The sequence below is a fragment of the Tenrec ecaudatus genome, chromosome X, assembly GCF_050624435.1.
Source record: "Tenrec ecaudatus isolate mTenEca1 chromosome X, mTenEca1.hap1, whole genome shotgun sequence".
NCBI lineage: Eukaryota > Metazoa > Chordata > Mammalia > Afrosoricida > Tenrecidae > Tenrec > Tenrec ecaudatus.
This window is the reverse complement of record NC_134548.1, coordinates 88,410,568-88,419,910: the sequence shown is the minus strand read 5'-3', so window position 1 is coordinate 88,419,910 and position 9,343 is coordinate 88,410,568. Positions and strand designations below refer to the sequence as shown.

General features: G+C 43.3%; 1 pseudogene; it reads left to right on the top strand.

Annotated features, from left to right (window-relative positions):
* The first annotated feature begins 7,923 nt into the window (after positions 1 to 7,923).
* On the top strand, positions 7,924 to 8,353 carry LOC142433503 (histone H3.3A-like; annotated as a pseudogene).
* Positions 8,354 to 9,343: the final 990 nt, after the last annotated feature.

Below are 9,343 nucleotides of genomic sequence, written 5' to 3'. Positions count from 1 at the left end.
ATCATCTGTCCTGGATTTCCTGTGTTTCCACTTCCTATCTGTACCAGAGTGCATCCTCTGATCTAGTCAGATTTGTAAGGTAGAATTGGGATCATGATAGTAGGGAGGAAGGGGGGGAAGGAAGCATTTAGAAACTAGAGGAAAGTTGTATCATTGCTACACTGTACCCTGACTGGCTTGTCTCCTCCCCACGATCCTTCTGTAAGGGGATATCCAGTTGCCTACAGATGGTTCTTGCGTCCCCTCATTCACAATGATTTGATTTTTTTGTTCTTTGATGCCTGATACCTGATCCCTTCGACACATCGTGATCACACAGGCTGTTGTGCTTCTTCCATGTGGGCGTTGGTTCTTCTGAGTTAGATAGCTGCTTGTTTATTTTCAAGTTTTTAAGACTCTAGACACTATATCTTTTGATAGCTGGGCACCATCAGCTTTCTTCACCACATTTGCTAATGCACCCACTTTGTCTTCAGGGATCATGTTGAGTAGGTGCACATCATGGAATGCCAGTTTAATAGAACAAATTTTCTTGCACTGAGGGAGTACTTGAATGGAGGCCCAATGTCCATCTGGTACCTTAATACTAAACCTATAAATATATGCACATAGATTTCTTTCCCCATCCTCATATATGAATATACTTACATATGTATGTGCCTTTATATAGACCTGTATAAATGCCCTTTGCCTCCTACTTCTTTCCTCTATTTCCTTTTAATTTCCTCTTGCCCCACTATCATTTGGGTTACAGTAATTCCTCTCAGTTACATTGCTCTTCATCATGCCCTACCAGGCCTCCTATACCCTCCTCACCACCGATTTTGGATCACTTGTTTTTCCCTCATTCCTGGGATTGTTAACACCACTTACTTTCCCCCCACCTCTCCCTCTCCCATGTTCCTCCCAGAACTGTAGGTCCTGTTGTTTTCTCCTCCAGACTGTTCATCCAGCCTATCTTATTTAGACAGACCTGTGGAGGTAATAACACGCACAAAAACAAGACAGAGCAAAACCAAGCAACAAAAGAAAACAAACAACCACTGCAACAACAAAACCAGTGAAAAAGAAAGAAGGAAAGAGAGACAGAGAAAGAGAGAAAGAAAGAAATAGCTTGTAAATAGATCAAGGACTGTTTATTGACCTTTAGAAGTGTTTTCTGGTCGAATCTGATGGGGTGCCACGTCCTGGCCCCAAAGTCTTTTTTGGTACTCCCTGGGGACTTCATTGCTCTGTTCCCCTTGCCATTCTGCTGCACACCTTTAGTGTTTTGCCTTAGTGTGGTGGGGTCAGATCAGGCACAATTCCCACACTGTGTCTCCAGTGTTGTCCCCTGTAGGGCTATGGGTCAGTGAGGGATGTCGTGTCTCATAGTGGTGCAGCCATTTGAACTTCTCTGTGGTTTGGCTGATCTGAGCAAGGATATTGTCCTCAAGGCTTGGTGGATTAGGATTTGCTCCACTCTTTCTTCCTCTGCCTTTATTTGCTCCCATGTGCTGATCAGACATGTCCCTCTCCTTTAGCTGCTGCTTCAGTGCTGTCCTCTGAAATAAATTATTCTAGGGAGAGGCGCAGGTGTCCACATAGTTGGGATTGGGTGCGGCCCCTTAGACCTCTCCACTGGTGCCGCCATCATCATTTTCAAAGCATTATTTTCCCACTTGAGCCCCTGATATCAGTTCCCCATTTCTTCCCTCTTCTTCCTCCACCTGCCCTCCCTCATGAACCCTTGATAAGTTATAGATTATTTTCCCACTTTTCCATTATTCATCCCCCTGGGAGGGGGTTCTAGATTGAACCTTGTGATCTATTCCCCCTTTCTCCCCCGCACCCTCCCCTAATCCTCCTGGTATCTCTACTCTCCTTGTTGGCCCTAAGGGTTTTAACTATCCTGGAATTCCCTGTGTTGCGGGCTCTTATCTGTAGCAGTGTTCATGCTTTGTTCTAATCCAATTTGTAAGGTAGAACTGAAGTAATGATAGTGGGAGGAAGGAAGCATCAAAGAGTTAGAGGAACATTGTGTGTTTCATAGGTGCTGTACTGTGGTTGTGTTTTTTTATATATATAAGGGTTTATCTCTGTTGTATTTTGTCATTGCTGGTAGATTTCTTGACTTTCTTTTATGTAGTTTCTATGTTTCTCAGTGTCTGAAATCCAGGTTGGATGGATCTATAGAGACAATAACTAGAATAAGAGTCTCTGGGGGTATGGTTGGGGAGATGGAGAGGTACTGTACAACATTTCTTGATAAGATTGAACTATGGAATATTATGATTCTGGATTAAGTCCTCATCAATAGTTTGAAAGAGATCATTTAATAAAAAGAGTAAAAAGATAGTCTGCAGACTGGGAAAAATTCTTTAGCAATGACACAACAAACAAGGGACTAATATCTAAAATCTACAGAATATTGCAAACTTCCCTGAGAACAAAAATCTAATAATGTCATTAAAAAGTGAGTAAAAGACATGAACAGATAGTTCAGCAAAAATTACATTTAAATAGCTAACAAGCACTGAAAAAATCCTGATGATCACTAGCTATCCATGTGACACAAATTAAAATTATGATGAGATATCGCCTTATACAGACAAAACCAGTTCAATTAAAAAACAAAACAGAACAACAAATACTGGAGAAAGTATGGAGAGACTGGGGAAAGACTGGAACCCTTACACACTGCTGGTGGGGGCTGCAAATATGTACAACCACTGTGGAAAGCGACATGGTACTACTTAAAACATCCAGTAATTTAAATTTTGTAAGAACCAGCAATACCTCTCCTAGGTATATACTATAAAGAAATAAGAGAGATAAGCTGAACAGACATGTGCACTCTAATGTTCATTGTAGCACTGTGCACAATAGCAATAATCTAGAAACAGCTCAAAAGTCCACAGCAAAAGAATGGCTAAAGAAATTGGTACATACACACAGTGGTATATTATACATTGTTACAAACAATGAAAAAACGCATAGCACCTACCAACTTGGAATCACCTGAAGAACATTACCCTGAGCAAAGTTAGTCAATCACCAAAGGACAGATGTTATCTGACACTGTTACTGAAGGACAAACACCATTACAAAGACAGGCATTTGTTCTTAGGCCATGTAATTCAGTCACCTAAGCAATGTTATAGTGTGTCTGTTTAATGCTTATGATCCATTTACCACTCCCTTAGTTATACATTTTGAAAGCCTTTTCAGATGAGGCCCACTTCAGCTAGGGTCACTTTTTTATTTAAGAGGGAGAAGCACAGATCCAAATAGTTCTTGTCATAAACCATTGTCCCACAATCACCCTGTATTAACAGACACTCCTATAATGGTGATCATGATTATTCAGGGGAGGAAGGGAAGGGGGTATCTGTATATGAGAAGGTGATTTTACTTTGTTGGTGGGTAAATCAAGAAGGGGAAGTTAACATTACTTATAGAGACTTCCAATTGGAAAATCTGCATAGGGTTTTGTCACTAATCATGCATTTTTTATGAAGTTTCTTTTCACCTCTTGCTGACTTAGTCTGTGTGCCATAGGTTACTTGGGTTTTAGATTTATGTTTTTAAATTACTATTGTTATTTACAGCATGCTTCATTGATCACATCAGAATTATGTGATTTTACCTTAAGCACGCCTGTTACAGATGAGAGGAGCTGAAATATACCTTTGGACTAAAGGCTGAAACACCCTAATATGAAAAGAAGCAGAGGAATTCTATCACCAGGTTGTAGATTTAGAAGTCAGTGGACATTGGTACAAATTCCTTGCTTTTAAGATTGCTCAAAATGTGACAACATGATACTACCATATACTTGCTATTTTCATAATTTTTTTGCTTTTGTCATACGTGACAGTCCTGTAGACATAGTTTTTGCCTTTGTGAATGAGAGTTAGTAAAATATCTTCTTCATATGTAATTCCCAATTATGTCTTAAACTGTGTTCAATTACTTACATTTTCCTCTGTATAAGTGAACACCCTTTGCATTTTGATCTAAAACGCTTTCTAATATATGTATATTTTCTTGTTCTCAATAGTACTTTAAATTCTGTATCATTGGCTAGATTAATGACACTATTATTTTGATTTTTTAAACATTTTATTAGGGGCTCATACAACTCTTATCAAAATCCATACATATACATACATCAATTGTATAAAGCACATCTATACATTCTTTTCCCTAATCATTTTCAAAGAATTTTCTCTCAACTTAAGCCCGTTCCATCAGGTCTTCTCTTTTTCTCCTCCCTCGCTGCTTCGCCCTCCCTCATGAGCCCTTGATAATTTACAAATTATTATTTTGTCATATCCTTCCCTGTCCGGCATCTCCCTTCACCCCTTTTCTGTTGTCCACCCCCCAGGGAGGAGGTCATATGTAGATCCTTGTAATCGGTTCCCTCTTTCCAACCCACTCACCCTCTACCCTCCCAGTATCACCCCTCACACCCCTGGTCCTGAAGATATCATCCACCCTGGATTCCGTGTGCCTCCAGCTCCTATATGCACCAGTGTACAACCTCTGCTCTATTCAGACTTGCAAGGTAGAATTCGGATCATGGTAGTTTGGGGTGGGGGGGAAGCATTTAGGAACTGGGGGAAAGCTGTATTCTTCATTGGTGCTACATAGCATCCTGACTGACTCATCTCCTCCCCTAGACACTTCTGTGAGTGGATCTCCAGTGTCCGACAAATGGGCTTTGGGTCTCCACTCTGCACTTCCCCCTTCATTCACTATGGTAAGATTTTATTTTTGATGATGCCTTATACCTGATCCCTTCGGCACCTCGTGATGGCACAGGCCGGTGTGCTTCTTCCATGTGGGCTTTGTTGCTTCTGAGCTAGATGGCCGCTAGTTCACCTCCAAGCCTTTAAGACCCCAGACACTAACTCTTTTGATAGCCAGGCACGATCAGTTTTCTTCGCCACATTTGCTTATGCACCCCTTTGTCCTCAGCAATCATATCATGGAGGTGTGCACCCAATGATATGATGTTTTGTTCTTTGATCCCTGATAACTGATCCCATCGGAATCACGTGATCACACAGGCTGGTGTGTTCTTCCATGTGGGCTTTGTTGCTTCTGAGCTAGATGGCCGCTTGGTTATCTTCAAGCCTTTAAGACCCCAGACACTATCTCTTTTGATAGCCGGGCACCATCAGCTTTCTTCACCACATTTGCTTGTTCATCCGCTTAGGCTTCAGTGGTTGTGTCGGGAGGTTGAGCATCATAGAATGCCAATTTAATAGAAGAAATTATTCATGCATTGAGGGAGTGCTTGAGTAGAGGCCCAAGGTCCTTCCGCCACCTTAATACTAAACCTATAAATATAGACACATAGATCTATTTCCGCATCCTCATATATATATTTGCATGTACATGTCTTTGTCTAGGCCTCTATAAATGCCCTTTGCCTCCTAGCTCTTTCCTCTATTTCCCTTGATTTTCCTCCTGCCCCACTATCATGCTCCGTCCCCACCTGGGTTACAGCTATACCTCTTCTTTACGTTACCTTACCCTTGATCATTCCCTACCAGGCCTGCCACTCCCCCCTCATCATCAATTTTGATCCCATGTTGTTCCCTTGTCCCTGGGTTAATTAATACCACTTCCTTACCCCCCACCTCCCCTTATCCCAAGTCCCCCCGGAACTGTCAGTCCCGTTGTTTTTACCTCCAGATAGTTCATCAAGCCTGTCTTATTTAGACAGCCCTGTGGAGATAATAACATTCACCAAAAAAAAAAAAAAAAAACAGAGGAAAGCAAAGCAACAGTATACAACAAAACAGGAAAAACAAACCACTGACAAAGAACAAAACACATCAAGAAAGAAAAGCTTGTAGTTAGTTCAAGGATCATTTGTTGGCCTTTAGGAGTGTTTTCCAGTTGAGTCTGGTGGGGCACCATGGCCTGGCCCCAAAGTCCACTTTCAGCATTCCCTGGGGACCTTGCCACTCCATTCCCTTGCTGTTCTGCTGCACTCCCCCAATGCTTTGCCTCGGTGTGGTGGGATCAGGTCAGGTGCAATTCACACAATGTGTCTCTTGTGCTGTCCCCTGCAGCGCCATTGGTCAGTGAGGGTCTTCATGTCTCCTAGTGGGTCCAGCCATGTTGTCCTCTCTGTGGACTGGCTTCTCTAATCAGGAACATCATCCTCACAGCCTGGTGGGCCAGGCTGTGCTCCACTCTCTCCTCCTCCCCCTTCATCTGCTCTCGTGTGCTCTGATCAGATATGTCTCTCTCCCGGAGCTGCAGAATCAATGTTGTCCTTTGAAACAAATTCTTCTGTGGGTCTTCCTATATTTTCATTGATCTTTTTTCCCCTAACCCTCCTAACTTCATTATTGGGTAAATGTTGCCTTTTGGATTTTAATTTTTCATTAGTCTAACAAAGTTCTAGACCAGAGCATAATCTCAAGAGCTCCACATGTCTCTTTTTATCGGTAAGCTTAGTCCCATTTCAGAGTTTATGTTTTGTATTATATTTTTCTCCACTGTGTCCAGCATCCCCTTCAGAGAAATTGATAATTGTAAGTGGGAAAATTCTTCTACTTTCATTGTTGTGCAGAATAATGCATGTGTAGTTGATTGTGTTAATTGATTCCGTATGTCTTTCCATTTTTATCACTCTTATTTCCTCTGGATGGAGAGAGACCAATGGTTGCATTTAGAAAGCTGCTCATTAGCTTTCCTCAACCTAGTCTCTACTCACCCAATTAAGAGTATTGCCTTTGTGAACTGACTTATGCCAATAGACCTTAGTCATCCCCAGGATTGTGATCCTGACCTTCCAGGCGCAGCAACTAATTCCCTCAAGGAATATGTTCATGTCAAAGAAGCATTCATAACTTTTATTCCTGTAAGATATACTACATGGATATAATAGCAGCAAAAGAAATACACACATATAAAGATATTTTGTTAAAGCACATGTACACTCTCACTCTCCCTCACAAACCAGTTCAGTCTGCATGTCTACTTAACTATCTCCTCATAGATTGCTAGTATTATAGGACTGTGTGTATAAGAGTATTTGCCTCTGTTACCTTCAACAATTGTAAACTTCTGTGATAGGTAGGTTTGTTGTGGCAACCTGGCCAATATGAACATGTGCGATTGATAAGGTCGCGGTATGATTGTAGGGCAAAGAGATCAATGACTCAGCAAGGCCTGCACACCTCTCTCTCTCTCTGGTGATCGGACTGGCGTGCAGCTGCTTTACCTAGTTCTTTGCTTCAACTTGTGAGCTATACTACCCGTGGAACAGCCAACCGTGGATCATGTCACTAGAACTTGAGGTTCCTTTGAGAACTACTTCGCCACGCTGCTGTTGTATACATGGCTTGAGTTTGAGGCTGGTGGATTCTGTTGTTTTGCTATGCTTGAGATGAATATCCCATCCTGGCCACTTTCGCTAAGATCCTGAGCTGCTGACTGTTGGTGACCCTCCCTGCTGCTTGCTGCCTGTGGCTGGACTGCCTGCATTGTCCTAGGGAAGACTTAGCTGTCTGCTACCTTGACCTTGGACCCAGCACCTTCATGAGTTGAAGAATGTCCAGTATATAAACTGTTCCCTTGGAAGTGAGTTGAACAGAGTCCTCTGTACTGCTGTGTGGACTAATTAGATGTTATATTCCTTTGTTATATTTATGTCTGTTTATCTATCTATCTATCCATCTATCTATCTAACATCTATCTATCATCATCATGTGTCCTGGTTTTATTTCTCTAGAGAACCCTGTCTAACACAATTGGTACCAGGAGTGTTTCTAAAGAAACAAGATAGAGCGCAGAGTGGTTTCATCATTAGCTCGGCTGGTTGTCGCTCCTCAGTTCTGTGACTGCGGCTCTCCCCGGGGCAGTGGAAGCCAAGCGGTGGTCCCCAAAGCGGCCGGAGACGTCGGTGTTTGGTGAACGATGGTCCGAACCAAGTAGACCACGCGCAAGTCCACCGGGGTCAAAGCCCCCAGCAAGCAGCTGGCCACCAAGGCGGCCCACAAGAGCGAGCCCTCAACTGGCAGGGTGAAGAAGCCGCACCGCTACATGCCCGGCACGGTGCCGCTGGGCGAGATCTGCCGCTACCAGAAATCCACCGAGCTGCCCTTCCAGCGGCTGGTGTGGGAGATCGCGCAGGACTTCAAGACGGACTTGCGGTTCCAGAGCGCGGTCATTGACACCCTGCAGGAGGCCAGCGAAGCGTACCTGGTGGGCCTGTTCAAAGACACTAACCTGTTCAAAGACACTAACCTGTGCGCCATCCAAGAGAGTCACCATAATGCCCAAAGACATCCAGTTGACCCGCCGGATACAGGGGGGGGGGGTGGCGGGGGGGGGGGAGCGAGCCTAAGTGGAAGGCCGTTTTTATGGTGTTTTTTTTAATTTTAACAATTTATTAGGGGCTCATACAATTCTTATCACAGTTCATACATATACATACATCAATTGTATAAAGCACATCTGTACAGTCTTTGCCCCAATCATTTTTTTCTCCTCTTTTCTTTTTTTACATTTTATTAGGGACTCATACAACTCTTATCACCATCCATACATATACATACATCATTTGTATAAAGCACATCCATACATTCCCTGCCCCAATCATTCTCAAGGCATTTGCTCTCCACTTAAGCCCCTTGCATCAGGTCCTCTTTTTTTCCCCTCCCTCCCCTTTCCCCCCTCCCTCATGTGCCCTTGGTAATTTATACCTCGTTATTTTGTCATATCTTGCCCTATCCGGAATCTCCCTTCCCCCCTTCTCTGCTGCCCCTCTCCCAGGGAAGAGGTCACATGTGGATCCTTGTAATGAGTTCCCCCTTTCCAACCCACTCACCCTCCACTCTCTCAGCATCGTCCCTCACACCCTTGGTCCTGAAGGTATCATCCACCCTGGATTCCCTGTACCCCCAGCCTTCATATGTACCAGTGTACAGCCTCTGTCCTATCCAGGCCTGCAAGGTAGAATTCGGATCATGGTAGTTGGGGGGAGGAAGCATTCAGGATCTGGGGGAAAACTGTGTTCTTCATCTGTACTACCTCGCACCCTAATTAACCCATCTCCTCTCCTAAACGCCTCTATGAGGGGATCTCCATTGGCCAACACTTGGGCCTTGGGTCTCCACTCTGCACTTTCCCCTTCATTTAATATGGTATATATATACATATACATATACACATATATACACATACATACACACACTTATATCATGTTTTTTTTTTTTGCATGATGCCTTATACCTGGTCCCTTGGGACCTCGTGATCGCACTGGCCGGTGTGCTTCTTCCATATGGGCTTTTTTGCTTCGGAGCTTGATGGCCGCTTGTTTACCTTCAAGCCTTTA